Raw genomic sequence first — 20650 nt, forward strand, 5'->3', positions numbered from 1 at the left:
CCCTAAAAAATCATTAAAAGTGTTTAATTTTTAATGATTAAGCTTGGTAATATCATATAATAATATGATATGATAAATTTAGGAAAGAAGTATAACTGAAACTGTCTTTCAACTAAAAATGGTAATGTTTATAGGGCCTGAATTAAGTTTTCTTTTGATGGCTTTTCTTTGCCTAATTTTTCAGGAATTTCCTTAAACCCCAAAAAGAAAGTAAGGTAAAAGGCGTACAAAACGATCAACACTGAAAAAAATTTTGGATTTTATTTGCTAAGATCAAATCCCGATATTATCACGTGTAATGTTATATTGATATGTCCTTCTTTTAATATCACAATCATCATCAACATAATAAAGTGTAAAACATATAAACATATACATGTGAAGTCTTTAGCGGTCGAGTCTCCCAGGCAGCCTAATAAACAACACTTTTGTTGCCTGAATCTAACCGAACAGCAAGTGCAAGCAAATAATTCCATGACTGGTATTGGACCCAGATGTCCTGTTCTTTTTTTTGTTTCAGGAGTTATTCTGCTTCGACATTTGCAAACCAACGAAGAATGTTTTTTAGAAAGAAATGGTTGCATATGTTGTTTCAGAGACACTTATCGGTCATATCTGACATAAACAGACAACTAGCATTATTAACTAACAACATGTATCATAATTTAGGTTTGAAGACTTATGTGAGGCATATTTTTCCTATCTAATTATTAAATCTAATCAAAAGGCGGAACATGCTGAATCTTAGTAATAACTCGACAATTTCTATTACAGTTTTTTTTTTTTATTTGGTTGTGGTTTATCATCCCTGAGCAAGCAGACAAAGAAAACATAGATGTCTCTTTCTCTCTCCCAGGTGCATGCTGCTTTTACACGTGCTCATCCATAAGAATCTGTAGTGCTGTCAAATTCTAACAAAACAAAGTATGGACAAAAGAAAATATCAAACATTAATACACCACTTTTAAAGCAATATATCAATCATTCCAAAATAGATATCACTTAGTCATCATACCACTTGAAAAAGTAACCAATCTGAATAGTTGCTTTACAATAAAATCAGAACATTTAGCCTTTTTTGTTCATTCATTGATTTCATTGTTTGTCTACGTGACTTTTTATGGAATATTTTAATATTAAGTTTAATCCTGTACGTGGCACCTAAAACTGATCCTCATCCCATTCAAGCACATATCTTCTGCTCTGAAGCCGTGTCTTTATGAGCAGAATAATAGCATCTTGTTAAAGATTTAATGAAGAACAGAGGCAGCAGAAAGAGGCCTGGGGGACAGTTGGAGGAGACTCGCCTGCTTTCAGTTCTCTTTACAAGGATGCTCATTCATTGGTCACCGGCCTCTGGCACAGAGAGGATTTCTGTCTGAGCGTGTCTTTCTTATCTCATGAGGTTTTGCGGCACAACAACACACACACTGATCATGAGCAACGTCATGCACATACATAAACACACAGAGGAGAAATTACTTTGCATCCATCTCATCACAAGACTTGTGCGTCACACCTTCCTAACTTTGCAGACAGTTTTCCTTTTGAATATTTTCATCATAGGACAGATTTCATGCTGAGTTGCATATATCTACAAATAAAACCTCCTTTTTCTGATAGATATTACATGTCTGAACAGTACTTTAAGGTGCAGCTAATCACGTTACTGAAACTGCCCCCTTACCTTACCAGCGTCCTAATAGTGACACTTCAGTCACAGAGTCCCTGCGGCTTTCTTAAACTGCAAACATCCACCCTCTTTTCTAAAAGAGCTGCCAGGATCTCTTCTCTTCCTTCCTTCCCTTTTGAATGTAGGCAGGCGGCCTGTGTCTGCTCTGCCTGCTTCTCTCTCATGTTTTTCTCCCCCCACCCCTTTAAACTCTCTTCCCACCCTATTCTCCTCCTACTAGAACTGATAGCTACGGGGCTAGCACTCCCCCTTCCTTCTCTTACCCCTTTCTCTCATCCTGCCACTCAGTCAGCCCTCTACATCTCTTTCGGTCTACAGTGCAGCTCAGTCTCCAGCTCAAGCAGAGTAGTAGCATTGGAGTAGTAGCCATTCATCCTCTTTCCTCTCCCACCCGCTGCTTGTTTGGCATCACAAGGTCTTTCTGGCTGATTCCCAGGACCACTTGTAGTTTTTCAATCTTCACATTCTTTTCTCTCTGTAAATCTCCAAACCACACTTTGCAGTCTCTCCCTTCACTTCCATTGGGATGAAACCTATCTATTTTTTCTTTAAAAAGAGACACATTTTAGCAGAAATATCTTTCACTGTCGAGCTTGTTGGCAACTGTAGCCATGGGAGGCAAGATGAAGACAATTTCAGCAACAATAAAAAGCAATAATATTGGTCAGATCGGCACCCTTTAACGACTGAAACCACTGACAGACTGTACAAGATAGTTTCTCGTTGTATGAGCTCATTGAGGAGCTCCAGGTTGTATATATTGTCATGTATATTCATAAATACAGTATCCTACAGTCAATTTTAACTTTTGGTGTCATGAAAAGCATATAAACAGTTTTTAAAAAATTAATTCTTCCATCCAACCAAGATCAGTTATGCACCATTCAATGGGATTTATTTATGTGATATTTACATTTTAATAGTTAGTTATTGTGGGGCTGCACAGTGGTGTGGTGGTTAGCACTGTCACCTCATAGCAAGAGGGTTCCAGGCTCAACTCCTGGCTGGGGCTCTTCTGTGTGGAGCCTGCATGTTCTCCCTGTGTATGTGGGGGCTCTCTCTGGCTTCCTCCCACCATCCAAAAACATGTATGTTAGGTTAATTGGTGTTTCTAAAATTGTCCTTAGGAGTGAGTATGAGCATGTGTGGTTGTTTGTCTCATTTGTCTCTGTGTGGCCCTGTGATGGACTGGACTGGTGACCTGTCCAGGGTATACCCCGCCTGGGATAGGCTCCAGACCCCCCACAACCCAGCCAACATATTAAGCAGGTATAGAAAATGGATAGATGGATAGTTATTGTACACACTTGTAAACAGAAGGTACAGCTTTCAAACCTTGCTGAGTGTGACAAACATTTTATTTTATTTTCATTTTTATTTCATAGAGATTTGCTTTGTTGCTTTGTAATGAATGGCTTTTAATATGACCTTTATGATGAATAACAAATCTGAAATTAAGCACAATTCTTTTTGTGTCAAAAGCTTTTTATCATTTCAGATTTATAAGTAACACTTATTACAAGCAGTTGACTTATGTCTGATTTATGCGTAATGAAATCTGTGACCCACATATTATATTCATCATGTTGCTGTGGTCTGAAATGTGTTAATGAGGGGCAAGCAGCATTTCCATTGGGAACAGTGATCACATTTCATTAAAAATAGATAGATAAATAAAAACAGATTAAGTGTCCTTTGCAAGAATTAGTACATTTCTTTCCACTGACAAAGGGATACTTGTGAACCTATAAAATAATACTGCTCAAAGGCAAATTTAAAGATTTAACAGAGCACAGCTGTTTAAATGACTGGCTGTGACCTTAGTGATAGGCCCTAAAGACTCTCCTTTTTCACCACAAACAAGCTTCTGAAACGACCCCAGATCAGGTTCATACACAGGTGTTGTAGTGAAAATTGCATCCTTCGATGATTGTCTGTGTGTTTGAAATGTGGACGGTACCCTCTAAACTCACTGGGAAGGGGGTTTGCCATGGCCTCTTGGACGTGGTGTGTATGCATGTGTTACACATGTGCGTCAATTTTCATACTTAGGCCCATGTGTTGTTTATTTGCACCAATATATGTTTACTGTAGTGGTCATAGCTGTGAGGCAAAGCACTCCAGAGAGCATTGAATTAGTTTGCATCTTGCCTCAAGACACTACCACTGCTCTGTGCACACCACTTCCTTTGTCTCTCTTAAAGCTTTAAAATCCCTCTATTCTTTTCAGATAGCATCAAATCTTTGTTTCTCAGTAAAAAACACAGTTATCAAAATATAAAATTACACATCTGACAACTGCCAGCCACATAGAATGCAATTTTAACAGCAATGAAACAGCTATTTACAAAAGAATAATAATATAAATAGGCCATCATTTTCCATCGTTCCAGCAGCAGCAGCCAGGCAAGCTGTCAGTAGCAGCATGCTGACTCATTATGACTTCTGAAAAGGCCATTCAAAAAGCACCAAATCAAATGAATGGATTTAATTATTCAAATCAAGATTTTCTTAAAGTTGGTGCCAAACAAGGAAGTGAGACCATCTGAGTTCACATTCAACAGAATCAAAAGGCAAATCCACAGGGCGACTGCATATCTTGTCACTCACACACAGTGAAGGCCTGTCACGCCACCAATGTCATGTTCTGTCCTTTGTTTTTTTCTCTCTCTGGCACTGACATTGTATAGTCATTTCAATCACTTCCCATCTCTGCAAGGAGAAAATTTCACAAAAGCAGAGAGATCCCATTGGCCCCTTCTGCCCAGTATTCACTCAGTGTGAAGTGGCCTCTCTATATGCAACTCATTCAGGAAGTATTAAAGTCAGTAAGTTCACAGCTTGGCTGAAAAAGTTAGAATATTTTCAACATTTCTATGACAATGCTTGATGGGATGACTATAAAAGTCCTATATTATATTTTCACATATTATGCATTCTCAAAATGATCAGTAAGATAACTTTTTGATTTCTAGAAGGCAATAAGAGCAGGGCAAACAAACACTGATGGTTTTAAATTATGCGATTATATAAATTTCATCTGTTTTCTAAATGTAAAGGTTATTCCAGTAACTGCAGCATCCTTCCATATTAAAGTAACAAGTGATGTCAAATCTTTTAAACTTCAGTTTTATTCATTTATATGGGAGCTTTCTACTGACATGTAGATCAAAGCCCTTCACAGAACAAAAAGTAAAGCAGCAAGGAAGAACAAAATAAAAGAAATCCTTAATTCATGAATGAATAATGTGGATTCATACAAAAGCTAATTCATTGGTAACATATACAATCTATGAATGACATGGTTTGAAATTAGGTAGAAATCAAGAGGACTGAGGTCTGTCAGTCAATTTTGGATTGATTCATAGTTCCTAGTTCCAGGCTAAGAGGTAGAGGTGATGGAGTGTTTTTCAGCAAACCTTTTTAAATCACAGCGGCTCACACCTTCGGTTGTTTCTCAACTTTGCATAAAACCTATTTTTTTCTCACTGGTTGAGCGGCAGACCATGCTAGCACTGTTTTAAATTCTATTTAATTTTTTTTTTACTTATTTGATGCTTTCTTGTCTAATCTTTAACTCTTGTTGTTTTAGAGGTTGCTGATTGCATTTATATTTGTTCAGCCTGAACAGCACTTAGTCAGCTATGTTTGTTTTAAAAGTGCTATAGAAAAAACAAGACTTGACTAATGAGGATGTGTAATCTGGAATGGTTGCATATCAAGGGAATAAAAGTGCAAATGGATGATAAATAGCAGATAGATGACTACCCAGACTGCCTAATCCTTTATAAATTAAAAATATATATTTCAAAAGAGTTCATGTCAACTGGGTATCATCTTATTAAAAAAAAGCTTAATATTACAAGTCAACAACAACAACAAAAGGAGTCTATGGGCAATGGGATCGTGTATAGCTCAGATATTTCTGCATCAAAATGAAGACAAAGCAGAGTAAATGCACACAAACAGGAATTAAAGCCAAAGTCATTGGGAAAGGACTTTATAGGACTGGAGAATAGTTTTATTGTGGACAAAACCAAGTTATCATCAATAGCATTTTATAACTACAATGCTCTGCAAGGGCATTTTCTTTAGATTTTGCTCCATCTGTAAAAATCTACCTGTGTTGACTTCCAGTTTTTGACTGAGAGTGTAGTTATAATCTACTTGTTATGAGGTTTTGGCGTAAGGTCAGTAATGGAGATCTGCTCCATTTTGTTCACTTTTTCTTACCGGCTACATGTTGAAGCATCCTTGGGCAAGACACTGAACCCCCATGTTGCATGGTGGTGCATGGTAGGCAACGTGTGAATGTGTGTATAAATGGTTAGAAAGCACGTAGTTATGTATGGACTTAAGACGTGCCGTATGAGTGTGTGTCAATGGATGAATGAGCAATGGCACTTTTATAGTCAGTTAGACTAGAAAATTCAGTTAGACTAGAAAAGCGCTATACAAGTACAGTCCATTTACCAGTTCGGGCTTTTCCACTGCCTCTCTGCCACTCATCTCTTTCCCACGCTGTCAATCCTTCCATCTAAAATATGACATCACTTTTTTGGTCCAGTGGTCCTCCTGCTGCTTTTCTTATTCAGCCACTTTTCCATCCTTATTAAATCTCACTTCTGCTGTCATTCTCCTTCTAGACCACGAGTCCCACCTCCTCCCCAACTCCACCTTCTCTGCTTGCCTAAGATGAAGCTTCAACAGAAGCCCACCACCCGTGTCTAGACTCCAGGCCTTTCCTGTCCTCAATCATATCACATTCCACCTTGATGCAGCATCAGAGCCTAACGGCCAAACTTTCATGCAATTATTTGTAAACCAAATTTTTCTAAACATTGTACACCAATAAATTAGTGTCAACGTTTTGTTTGATCTCTCCTCATTAACCTATGTTTACAGCTCAGATTTAAAATGTCATGTGAACGAACATGTTTTCTAGTGAGACTGGACTGACTATGATGTCCAGGATGTTTAGCGTTAGAGTGGTTAGAGCTGTAAGGAGACATTTTCCTTTAGCACTCCTACCAAAGTCTAATTAATTCTGTGCACTTATTCTGAGACTTTGTTGAAGTCCTGTAGTGTCTTACAATCAGAAACCCACACAAACAGCTTTGTTTGCTTAGGAGAACCTGTACTCGATTGATTCCACTGACTTGCAGAAGAAAGTGGAGCTGAGTGCAGCTATAATCAGACGACTCTTCATGAGCAAGGCAAGCTAAAGCTGGCAATACTGACGGGAAAACTGTTGTGAATAAAGATAAAAATAAGAACAGTCAATAAAGAAGTGGTTGACCTCGATGCGAGGTGCAATTCCAAGTTTCCATGTGAGAAAATGCAAGCATACCTGCTAACCACATCAGCTTGAAAAAAGAATGATGCCTGATGCAGACACGAAAGGCACTAACATGCATCAGTAAAGCAATGTTTTTTTTTTAACATCATACCAACAGATTTAAAGAAAAGAGAAAGCAAACACTACACAAAACAGCTGCGAGTAACCAGCAAATGCACAGAATAGATTTAAGATAAGTGATCCAGCAGCCCAAAGTGAATCACTCCATCTGGAGTTTTTGTCGAATTTTCCAGATGGCCAGTTCAGGAATGTTGGATAGGTAATCTTTTATTTGAGCCTGCATTCATTTCAATAACTTGCAAAGACTCACCCAATCCCCAATATCTGGCTGATTAATGTCTTGTGAAACAATCATGAAATTAATCCATCTTTGTTAATACTTTGGTAACAACTAAGATGGGGGATGAATATGTTTTTAAAAGCCTAGTGAAACCACGACCAGTACTGTATAAATTTTGTAGTAAGTGTTTGCGATGAGTGGGCTCTCTGATAATAACAGGATATGCGTGAAGCTTAGCTAATAGCAGCTTTTAGGACCAAAGCCAGTCCCATTAAGCAGTAATGCAAAGAGCACACATCCGAAGCACAGGAAAGACAGAAACCCAGCTGAAGGGCACTTATCGGACCATAGTATAAGTACATGGAGGAGTAGGTGTCCCGGAATTCATCCATCTACCCCTGTAGGATAAGACCAACAGCAGTGTTATCATCCAGGTAACAAAATCACTATTGACATATACTCTCTTACTTTCTAGATAGTCTGATACACAGAGTCTCCCCACTAATGCATGCCATATTTCCCAATCATACCCAAATCAGAGACACATTTTTCCCTTATTGCTCTTAAAAGGTCAGTCATCCAAAAAACAGAAGGATGGTCTAAATTAATCATCTGTGCTGTGCTTGTCCTTTTCCCTCAGGAGTTTCTGCCACATGGTCTTTTGAGCATAATGATGCAAGCTGGGCCTCAAACGCTGAATGACGGAGGGGTTGCAGAAGCAAGGTGAAGGAAATGTCCAGAGGGAAGGCAGAAAAATGAAAAAGGGGCACAGTGAGAAAAGGCAAATACAGATAAAACTCCAACTAAAAGAGAGAAAAGGACATTTAAAGCCAAAGTGAAGACAAAATAAGAAGAAAAGTAGGAGAAAGAGAGGGCAGGCTGGCCGACAAGGAATGATGAAATATTTAAAGAAAAGAAAAAGGCAGACAGAGAGGAGGAGCAGAGGCGGCTCCCACCAGACAGAGATTAACTCTGCTCTGTCAGACCACCTGCCAGCTCTACAGCAGACATGCACACAATGAGGCTGCTGAAACTGTGTGTGTGTAGTAAATAGTGATATTTACAGGATATATCAAATGTAAACTGTAGCATCAAAACTGACATATTGATGTCTAACAAGTATTTATTCTTTCTCTTGTAAAAAACAACATTCAGACAAGATGCCTTCAGATAACAAATGACTTGAAATGCAAATTATTCCAACCCTCTAAAAGTTAACTCTAAATACATAACGATTTTCTATACTTTATGTGATGGAGATCTATTTGAGCAAAGCAAGTAAATAAAGTCAATAGAACTGTCATTTCAGTGAAAGCTTACAAACTTTGGCAGTACCAACATTAAAGACAGTTGATTTATGCCACGGCACACAGCTCGGAAATGAAATCCTTCTGGCGGTAGTTCAAATTTTAAAGAAAGAAAATAAATGAGCCCAGGAAGCAGGAGATGAAGGAGCACTTTGATCAGATTATTGAAATTAATCACTGAAGTAAGACCACAGGAACAGCTCTGGAATGATTAACCAGCTACTGAGTTATGATTTCAGATCTTTTGAGATATTGCATTTGGTTATTACTAATGGAGCATGTCAACTTGCAAGAGGTTGGATCACTGGTCATTTAACCCAGCACCTGGAGAGGGCCAGGAGACTGGCTTAAAAATCACCCACTGGTGAGATAAGTGGAAACAGTAGCTCTAATGATGTCTGATGTTGTAGCCTAAAGCATGTTGAGAGAGTGTAGGTGGATGAGCTGTTTTGTAAATTGCGCTCATGTCTCTTTGCTATTTCTGAGTAAACAGAACAGCAAAGTGTTTTCACATGGATAAAAAAAAGAAAACTGTTCACAAACAGTTTTAAAATGTTTATGGAAAAAAGGAAAGAGGGCAATTATTAATTATTGCGACCTAACATTCCCCAGAATTTAGTTATGAGATCTAAGGAGGTCCAAGAGCAGGTCAAACACATTCATGTATTCCTCTTCTAACAGCCTGAGCCATTCACAGGCCAGCTGGAACATAAACCTCTAAAGTAGGGCAACCAGGAGGCATCCAAGTCAGGAGCCCAAACCACCTGAAATGACTTTGAAGGAGCTCCAGGCCTGGCTTGAGTCACTCACAGACTTCTCACCCTATTCCGAGTGGCACAGACAAACACAACTCATCTGAGACCTATGGCCAAGGGAATAAAGAATATTTTGAATATTCCTGAAACAGGGTCACCTACTCCTGGAGCCAGATCCTGGGGGCAGAGTTGACCTGCCATATGGGACAACCACCCGTAAGATGCAATGGATGCAAAGCAACACATGGGGGTGTGACACTGTTAAATGCAAAATCTCTGCATGAGATACTTTAATATTAGCCCTTTGCAATTAAAGAGGTTTTGGTAATATGCCACAGCAGGAAAACCAAAATTATTGATGGCTGAATTTACTTTCAAATATTTACTGAGTTAAAAAGCCAAATCTAACTGAATACTGTTCATTAAAACAGTACTGCATATTCTATCAACAAACCCAATCCAACACTGAAAGATCTGATTTTGTTACATGCAAAGCACAGTGCATTTATTATTCATTTCACAGATCTGAGAAAAAGCTGCTTGTTCATCCAAACTGGATCAGGCACAAAGCTTTGAAGTCCAGAACCGCAGAGTCTCAATGTGCCAGGTGAACCTGCAAGACAATGTCAGCAACTAGACAGGCTCAACAATCTTGTGATATCTCTACCTGTCTTTCTTCAGAGGATTTAACAAGGGACAAATAACTTAGACAGACAAGTGCCACCACATCTACCACAACCAAGGACTTATTTATTCCAGACAGAATTATCTTGGCAACAACCGTTTGCATCCCTAGAAACAAGATCTTCTATCATTTTTGTGCTAGTGCTTGAGGACACAAAGGAGAAACAGACAATTAACGCATGGAAGTGCAAAATATTAAATGTCATTATATGAGCCCAAGTTTTAAATCAAAATAAAGCAAAGTTTAATAGGTAATGTAGGAAAGCATATCAAACAATGTTTGTCTCCACTTTAGTTAGAACTTTGACAGTTGATAGACAAGTTAGGACAAATGTTATGCAAAGTTTGTGTATGTACTGTAAATAATATGATATAATCTTATATAGATTGTTTGAAGTACAAAAGCAACTGTGAAAATAATAGTTGGTGCTATATGCGACAATTTCCCTATATCACAAATATTAAATGTATTTTTATCATATAAAAGTATATTACATGTACAAAAACAGTACAGTGTACTTCTTGTTTCACTGGTACACTATCATATAGACAACAAATTAGTTAATCTGTTTGTGCGGAAATTAAATAACTGACTTCCAACACTGAAATGATTCATCTTCTGCTGAGTATGCATTAATAGATTTCAAGGCCGTCTTTCTCGCGCAGCAAATGAAGGTATTATGGCCTAAACATGGTGCTACAATAGAGCTGCCTATAGCACTTATGAAGCGGTGGGAAGGAATGATTGGTGACATCAATGTGCAGACTCTCACATAAAAGACTGTGTCATCAAATGATTTGATGGGTGGAAATATAAACCCATTAATTTGGATTAAAACAACTCTAGAGAAGTTTGTGAACCTTAAAATGTTGTGCTTTTGACTTGGTTTGAAGAGCACAGACTTTTGCCTGGGGGATGAGATACCGCAGTTTACATCTTTGGTTTCCAGCCCTGCACCATACTATTTTGCTTTAAAAGAGCTTGACTTATGGTGGGATTTTGATGGCAGCTTTGAGACCTCTTCAACATGAATGTGTATGGCTGCACAAACACGTAGATTTATTTTAATGACAATGGCATTACATCCCACAACTGTAGGGGGACAGAAAGAGCAAAAAAAAAGCCAAATTCTCTAGCGTTACTTTAAGAAATTAGAGTTTGTGGTTAAAACAGAGAAAAATACATGGTTAAAGTTGGGTGCAAAAAATTTGATTCAAAACTGTATGAATGGAGCTCGCCATCATGCCATGGGAATGTTGCCCTACACAAAACAACAGCCAGCATCAAACACTGCGAGTTGTTATTGTAACACTTTTTATGTTGTGGACACATATTCTGACATATTACATATTCTGAAATGAGGCCGGCTTCTCACAGAGCTCTCTGCCTGATTTCGTTATCCTGGACAATGAGACAACTAATGTACTTCTACAGGAACATCATAAATACCAACATCACATTAGTGCACTAGGTCAGTTCTTTGTAACCTATTCGTGTTTCCGCCAGACTTAATGAAGTGGTTGATACACATGGAAGGTAGGACAATGGAGTGATAAAATGCTCCATGAAGTGATTTAGGGAAATATTAAGTCTGTAAACAGCGGGGAAGACACAAATAAATATAATAGTGTAAGAAAGAACGCAACAAAACAGAGCTTCTTTGTAACTCCACTAAGAATGTTAGAACATCAGAAAAATGTGCTTTTGTTGTTTCTTCAGACGAATGAAAGACGGGCTCATAACAGCTATTAACTTGGGCAGGACACAAAATAGGTCCAATCTTGTTGAGACAAAGAGGCCAATCTGGCTCTTTGTCAGCTGTAAGTGGGGGTGGCAGAGGAAACTCCAGACGTTTCAATAAGGCAGGGCTGTGCATGTGTACAAGTACAGAAAAAGGCAGCAGCAATCGCATTTGCATCTCTGAGTGAATTTGTGAAGCCATATTTGAAATGACAGCATTCCCATATGTGGGTGAAGGTTAATGTGTTTTGAATTTGACCTAATTCAAAGAACCCAGTGTGTTGATGAGCTCATCCAGGGAATACAGGACTTAAATATGAACATTACTGTCATTCTGCATCCACCCCTCTCCATATACAGTTACTGATCTGTTCTTTATGTTCTGAAAGTTTATCATAAAACATATATAAGACGATGAAGCCAACATGACAGGGCAGTGTTTAGTAGCTGGCGATATGCTTGATATCTACTAAACTAATGCATATCATTCCTGACCGTTGCATTGATCCATCCTTTGCCTGTAAGCCAAATGTACTTCTACAGCTACAGCAGGCTTATGTGTCCCAGTTTAAAAGCCAGATGTAAAGTCAGACCTAATTTCACTATCCTCCATGGAGGCAAATATTTAATTTAGGGTGATATTCTACAATAGAGACTCTTTTGGTCTCTATCCACTCCCAGCTGAATTTGCTAATATTCAGTGTCATAATTTAGCTTAATTTAACTTAATTATCTATGTTGTATTCTTGTTTCTGTGTATCATAGTTTTGTGTTACTGTGTTTTGAATGGGCTTGACATCAAATCTGTCAAATGGATCAAAGATGTGAAGGATATAACATCATCTCCACGCCCACATTTTCTTTATCGTATTGACTAGTTAGGTTGTATTTCTATATAGGTGCACTGTTACGGTCCTTAAATCTACAATGATTTTTTTTTAAAAACCCATCAGAATAAAAATAATAAGAAACAGCAACAGTTCAATGAAAGTTTAGGACAAAAGTAGTTATAATCTAACACAGCAGAAAGCATCGGCTACAACAAACTGAAGAGATGACAAACCTTAAAGCAGCCATATAGTGGGCTGTTGCATTCGGGCCTTGTCCCTAAACTCTGTTAACCCTGTAAACTAAACTAATGAAGGCAAAAATAAAAAAAACAGAACAGCCAATAACTCAACCAATGTTGAAAACAAAAGCTAACACTGGTTTCACATCAGGAGCATGGCATGTGCGGAATGTCGTGATTTTGTTTTTAGCTCCAATGTCAACAGATGGGAGCATTCACACCAACTGCACGAAGGGCTGAACATAGAACTCTGTAAGCTTTCCGTTGGTCGCTTACATCTCACACGTTGACATGTTACAGTGTTTTGCTGCCACTTGAGTGCAGTCTCATAAATATGTCGAACAATCTGAGCTGTGGGCTTCTCTTGGCTGTGTTGGTGCTGTTGTTGTCCTTTAGCATTGCTCTGCTTTGGAAAAGATACAAGGTAACAAGGACAAAGATCTGATTTGTGATGGAGTGAAACCATAGACTCTTTCATATATGCCTTTTAAGCTGGGACTGACCCACTGGGACTGTTTTGTGTGAAAGTATAGAGATGTAACAGGGGTTTTAAGTCAATCTGCCGCTGACACGCCCCTGAGCCCTTACAAACCAGGTAATAACAGAGGCTAAACATTTAGCTTCATAGATGCAGTATAAATTAGATGTAAGGTGTTACAACCAATATATAGACCATATAGACCATGCCATGTGTACTGCTGCGTCTCATAATATAACACATGCAGGTTTTTTAATTGTGTCCTCTTTGCTTGGATGATGTCTATAATTTCTAAAAAGAACATTTATTGGACCACCACGCAGTTTTCCACTTCTCTTCAGTCATCTTAAATGACCGAAGATGAAGTTACTCTTAAGAGTTTAATGTTACATTTGTGAATGCAACATTGACAAGCTTTTCAGAGGTGATTCTGAGCAAAACAATCAACCCAAAAAGCATACAGACTTATACCAAAGTACTTTCAATCAAGTCTCAGGGCCCACTATAAGGGTGTGGAGGTTTCTCAGCAGGTGGCAGCCCTCTGCTGGTATGTCCCTTGTTTCATCGAATGTAGCTTTTTTTCTAGACATTTTTTACCGTAACTCTACAGGAAAAGGTTGTTACAAAACTGAAGACTCACTCTGCTGTGATTTGGTCACATTATTCATTTTGTTGTAAATGAATACACTGAAAAGACAAGGGGAAGACGCCTCTAACATAAACTCACAATATACTCATACCATAACTCATAATCATTGCCATGCTTTCTCGTCTTTACATTCTCCTTTCCCCCCTTTAATTCAATTGTATATTTTGAACATGTGTAGCTCCCCTTCATCTCTTTCCACCAAAAGTCTACATGAATAAATGACCTGGCACATCAGCATAGACCCTGCAAATCCTTTCAGCTGCAGTCAGCACTCACAGTGAGGACACTTGTGGCTAGAATGCAGACACAGCTGGCTCTCAGCTGGTGAGTTGCTTCTTTAAACAATAACACAAGGAAAACGCATAATGTATGTTGGCATGTGGTGTCCACAGAATGTATGGAACCTTTCCATCAAAAAGCCAGCAAAACTCCCTAAAACTCATCAACTAAACTGCAGACAGCAGTATGCAGTGCCTTCTCTTTATCAATATCAGTGCAGTTCTTGTTCAAAATGTACTTGTTTTTAATGAGTCAGTGAAAGCTTTTTGACTATGAATGAAATCCTATGTCTTTGCTCTTCTTTCAATAACAATCTTTTAGTTCTTGATATTTGATGCCATAGCAGTTTGATGTTTGTAGCCCTGCAAGATGTTTTCACTTGTAACTGTGACTCTTCAAGTCTTGGAAAAATTCATCAGCTCTTATTACCTGGATCTACAGAATCTCACAAGACTAATTGTCTCCCATTTTGTTGAAAGCATAACACATTTTAGTCAAAACTAGGAGCTGCTTTTTTCACATAGTACTACAAATTCAAGCTTCTTCTGCAATGCAAAGGTCAAGTATCAAGTAGATTGGATGAATGCATGCCACGCATTCATAAAGACTTGAATAAAGTTTTTTTTTTTTTAAATCTAGTTGGGTGTTTTATCTATGTATTAAAACTGTTTATTGATTAAAGTGTTAAATTGAACTGTTATAAAATTTATAAATGATCATAATCATGCAGCAAGCAGAGAATTCAGTTTTGATGGCTGATGTAACTGGAACAGTATGAATACTAATGTCTTTTTGTTTCTCATCTCCATTGTTGGACTGCTTCTTTTAGACAGCTGGAACTAATAAGAAATTCTCCAAAAATAAGAGCCGGCCAACATTTATTCCAACATTTCTAAGTTGTGATGAAAAAATATGGACGAAAAACTCAGATCATAGTTCAGTTAACATATTCCACTATGGAAGATTTAAGGCTCAGGCTGAAATAACTTTTGACATACATCATCTATGTTATTTAAACAACATGATTTTCTTCTCCTTCTGGTAAAGTTACTAACGCCTCTGTTGGTCTGACTCTTTTTTGTCTGACTCTTTTTGTCTGAGGATGATATAAACAGACACACGATCTCGATGATCTGTGATAAGCATATCCTCCCCAGCTCATCAGAAGGGCATATTGCTCCATTTACACAATCTGTCCCTGATCCCATTCCGTCCATAGGGCACCCTGACAAACCACCGGGGTATACTGCTGCAGCCAGAAAAAATACTCTAACCTTATTCCTCACATATGAAAACAAGCATCGCAGCAGTTTTAAAAAGTCTGAGGGACTACGAAACTAAATCAATGTTTCTGCTTCTCTATGATCTGTTTTAGCATCACACCACCAGATTGATGGTATCTGCAAATGTCAGTGGATCTCAGGCTTTGCTTTTTAAACCAGATTACTTTGGCACAACTCATCAAACAAAAGGCTGATAAACGAGGCTTCATGTGTGCTTCAAAGCTGACACTTTCACCATATACTGTAGCTGCTATAAGAGGCTTATGTACTTATGTTTGTGTGATCTCCTCAGGGGCTCATCAGTTTGTGACCCACCACTAACTGAATATATATCAATACTTTTCGTGGATCTCTGACTGTTGTACAAATGGAGTAGGGTTATGTGCCCAATATGAAGACTGGAAGGGAATCGAGAACATATTTGACAAGAAAGAAAGCATTTCAGGAAGAGGACAGAAAAAAACTTTTCTGTGCCACAGAGACTAATACCTATCTATATTTACACAACGATCAGTGATGGAATTTGACCCTGATGAACTTACATGCAGATGTTTGTGAGAGATGGAGTGGGTGGTAGTATCAGCCTCCATGAATGTGCACTGCACGTCCCTCTAATGGCTCTCTTATGTTCAGTCAGCTCATCAGCACAGCCATAACCAGAATGGAATACATACATAGCTGTATTTATCTTGTTTAAAGAAGTGCTCCATAACACATCACATTGCATCATATCTACCCACCACACCACCTGAGAGTAATCAGAAATCATAAAACATTAAGCATCCGCACTGTTGAGAGAACATGCCTTAAATCGAGTTAACACTGGTTAAGAATAGATGGAACACATCACTGCTATATGTGTGATTTTAAAATGACACTTAATCAAGCTTCTAAACCAGGCAGCTACTGCTTCAGTGAGAGAATGGACCACCGTGATTGTCTTTGCAGTGACACTGCATAGTTGTCACAGACTGGTCATACATGAAAAAAAGTGAGATAATTCCTTTTGGTGTGCCTCTCTTCACTTAACACTATAATGTGACAATCAAAGAACAAAGCTGTCTCAGGGGATGGTTTTATTTTCATATAATGCGGGGCATTTGACCATCCACAGTTGCTGGCCAAATTAACCAATAGGACAAAGAAAATAATGACAAAAAAGACCCCTACTATCCATAATTTAAGAAAACAACAATTCTTTGTGTTTTGCAGCCTCTGGACTGTGCAGCTCAGAAACATGACCTCTGTGTTGTTGCAAAATTACTTTTGACATGATGCAAGCACCACAACTATAAGTGTCCCTTTTAATTCCTTTCAATTAAGTATTTAACAAGCATTCCACGAGACCACTGTAGATCACATGTTGCACCAAGTTAACTTTGAAAATGAGCCATCCATTGCCCCTTTCGTTTAGGGTGTATGCCACCAGGCATGGAATTCACTTCTAAAGGAAACACTGTGTGCAGAATTAATGGCGTGGACTGTTAAAAAAAAAGGATGAATGTGGAATAAGAATGATGCTCAGTTGGGAAAAATATGATATAAAGAGTTCATTTGTGAGAGAGACTAGCTTGACAAGCAATCTCAACATATCATTTCAGGTATAGCTGATGAATTTCCACTACATACATGCTACATACTGAGACTTATTGTGAGAGTAAAGGCACAAGTCATTTCTTATTATCTTTCAAGCAGTGTCACAATCCACTCTGTAAATTGTGAGATGGGACTGTATCTCTGGTTGTTGTTTCTGTAGGGCAACGTTAACATAAGATGACAGGAATCACAATCTGTGAATAGTAAAATGTGGAAGGCCGGATCATTGAACTTGATGCTAACCATAACAGTGTGTTTTTAACTCTGAACCATAACCTTTCAGGAGTGAGAGGTATGTTGTCACGTGGAAGGACAGTGTACGTTAACAGAGTTCAACTTCTGTTATGTAGCATGGAAATTTACAGGTTAGCATGGAGATCAGTCAGTGCCAAACGTGCAGCAAGACAATGAACATTGATGTGACGACAAACTGAAATGTAAGCTGCATCTCTGTAGGGAAAAAAAGCTATGAAAAAGAAGTAATTGTACAGTTTTGGAGATATCTGCAATTTGTGCAGGGGAACAACACACCTATTACATGTTCTGTCTTTAGAGCTGATTGAACTATAGGATGACACCATTTCTAAATCAACAAGCTCTTTCTGTATGGTCTGTTGGAAAAAAAATCCATATTGGGGCAATATAAGACAACATCTAGTGCACATTAATACTGTTATATGAAAGTTATTAATGCAAGTGTTAGGTACCAGACAATCAGTATTTTCAGCTGACAAATATCTTTTAACACCTGCACATCCCTTATACACAAGCACACAGACAGACAAAGACACCCATCTGTCTTGAGCCCACAAGCAGGAAGTACATCCTATGTTCTGACTGAATCGACAACACAAACATATATATAAACACACACGCGCACACACAAACGGGATGTGCGCTTAATCTGAGCTGAAGGGGAAATCAGGGGAATACCGTTAATGGCATCTCTCCTGTTGCTTCATTGTCTCTGGAGGATTTTCAGAAATAATTTCTCATGATTTACCCCTATTTCATTTCAGCAACATCCCAAAGAAAATTTTAAAAATGAACACTTTAATCCAACAAAAGCAACACAAAAGCTTCCCCCTGTGCATTTTCCACAATAAATTCAAGTCATGTTTTGGCAAGAAGGTGATCTACTCCGTCAGTCTGTCCTGTGTGAATGTGTTTTCAGCACAATAATGATTTCAGCAGTGAGACAAGGAAAGAGGAGTTTCACAACTCTTGGAAATGCACTTCAGATTTTTTTTTTCACACTGAATTGAAAAGTACAGTTTTTACAGTCACACAGACTGAGCAGGGTAAGGAAGCTTTCTGACAGGCAATGAGCTCATGAGATCTGAATGTCTTCCTGTGGCGAATACTTTTCTGTGGCTTTCTCACATCTATTCTCTTTTTTTACCTCTCTTTTCATCTCTTCACACATACAATTTACTCTCCCTGCTTTAATTTCTTTAACTGCTCCATTGAGAGTGAAAAAAAAACAGCAAAAAAAGCTTAATTCCAATTTTGCATTCTTAATCTGCTAAACTGTTGTATAATTTTCCAAGTCTAGGAATAACAGGTTTTGAGTTGCTAGGTTGGCGATTTAGCTCTCAGTTTATTGTGCCAGTCTACATTAGTGTGTGTGAGAGAGAGCGTGCGGGTAAACACTAAACTTGACAAATGGCCAGTGTTCTAAATCAGATTCAATTAAGATTTATGGTGGGTGAGGTGCCCCGAGTAAAGAATTCAGACAGCTTGAGCGTGGATGTGCTTGGGTCTGAGCGTGCGTAAATGTTTGTTTTCTATTTCACTTGGACAAGTAAAATTACAATAAAAACACATAGAATGAGAAAAAATTTCTAGCTTTCTTGAGAGAAATGTTGAATGGTTTTCTGTCATGAGAGTCTCGACAGCCTTACAGCAGAAGCTGTACCATAAACACTCTGAAAATGGCTTTCAGACGTCTTTTCAACCACATATGTGTGCCTGACATCAGAGCAGCATGGGCCTCCTCATAATTGGGGTGTTTGCAGATATGTAATTGCAAACACACTGAACACAGCTGGAATGCTACTTTGATTTATATTGGACCCACGTCAGTAGGTTTAATGTAAAGCCTTTGCTCGTGAGTTACATGTATTTACTGTATGTGTTTGTGAGAACGTTTTGTAGACGTAAGCGTGTGCTTTTATGTCCACTGGAAACAAACAGAATTTATCAGCACATGGACTCCTTTTAGTGTTAGCTGGGGAGAAATTTTGCTGGTGTCTAAAGGAACAAAAAAGGGTACTCCAAAGGTCAGCTTTCCCCCTCCCTGCCATGGTAACCTCAGTATCCTTCTGTCCTTCTTCCCTCCTCCTTTGCCAGCCCTGGCACACTGCTCTTTCTGTGGTATCCTATCAAAAACAACTGGACCATTTAAGGGGTTGTCTTGCACATTGGAGTTTTCTAATCAAGGGGGTATTCAACAAAACAGCCAAAAGGGTCTGTGCAACTATTTCTACGCGAGCATTTTGCCATCATGCTTCAGGGCATATTCGGATAATTAACTAAATTCTAAGAAATTGCATTGAATATGCATCAGAATTAAGTCCTTCTGTGCTTTGACAGACCAATGTCTCTGGCTGGAGGGTCATTTGGCAGACTGAAGGCTGAGTGACCTCGGTCCGTTGAAGGGATCAGAGAAATCCCACAGTGGTCATTATGCCTTTCCCTTAAGCCCAGAGGACTGATATCAAAACTAAAAATGATGGGAAGGTAACTCTGGATGACAATAGCCGCCCGCATCAAATTCAAGTCACTGATGTTAGCCTACAAAGTGCTTATTGGAACGGCTCCCATCTACTTGAATGCTCTTTCAAAGGCTTATGTCACAACTCAGTCCCTCCGTTCGTCCCAGGATTGTCGTCTAGCAGTGCCTACACCACGCCTTAGACAATCCAATCCAATCTTTTCATGTGTCGTCCCACGATGGTGGAATGACCTACCGAGCGCTACCAGAACAGGGGCGTCCCTGTCTATCTTCAAGAAACTCTTGAAAACCCAGCTCTTCAGAGAGCATCTCCTATCCTAGCACTTACCTTGTACTTACCTACCCCCTCTATCTTTGCACTTTATCTTTCTGCACTTCCTTCTATGCCTGCCCCCTGTCTCTACTCTGTCACCTCTGACAGAGTCGGACTAGTGGGTTCCTTCTATGTAGTTTATTGTTAGCTTTTTATATGGCTTGTTATATCTTCATTTGTGAGTCGCATTGGATAAAACCGTCTGCTAAATACATAAACATAAACATAAATGCTGATGTGAGCATGTATTGTCCCCTATGTTGTTGTGTGCTGAAGTGGCCTTAAAAGAAACAAAATTAAGTGCTGATCGGCTTTACTGTACTTTATGTATCCTACTTATTTCATGTAAGGGTGCACATCTGGAAGCTTTTGCTAGTTTAAAATTTTTTTAAAAAGAACAGCTCTGCTGATTAAAAAGCACACTCAC

The 20650-nt window shown here is 38.6% G+C and overlaps 1 protein-coding gene across 4 annotated transcripts in view; it reads right to left on the reverse strand.

Moving 5' to 3' along the window:
- The window catches only part of coro2ba (coronin, actin binding protein, 2Ba), a 43840-nt gene that overhangs the window by 16913 nt on the left and 6277 nt on the right, over positions 1 to 20650 (reverse strand). The window contains exon 1 of one of the 4 annotated variants that reach the window (XM_072380973.1): positions 1693 to 1862. The exons of 2 other annotated variants lie outside the window; for them this stretch is intronic. The gene's annotated coding sequence lies outside the window, so the exon portion shown is untranslated. Of the gene's footprint in view, positions 1 to 1687; positions 1863 to 20650 lie in introns of those variants that run through there. One more of the 4 variants, XM_072380972.1, reaches the window with a different exon arrangement.

This window comes from Leuresthes tenuis, unplaced genomic scaffold (assembly GCF_036924035.1).
Source record: "Leuresthes tenuis unplaced genomic scaffold, fLeuTen1.0.hap1 SCAF_2, whole genome shotgun sequence".
In the NCBI taxonomy this organism is placed as follows: Eukaryota; Metazoa; Chordata; class Actinopteri; order Atheriniformes; family Atherinopsidae; genus Leuresthes; species Leuresthes tenuis.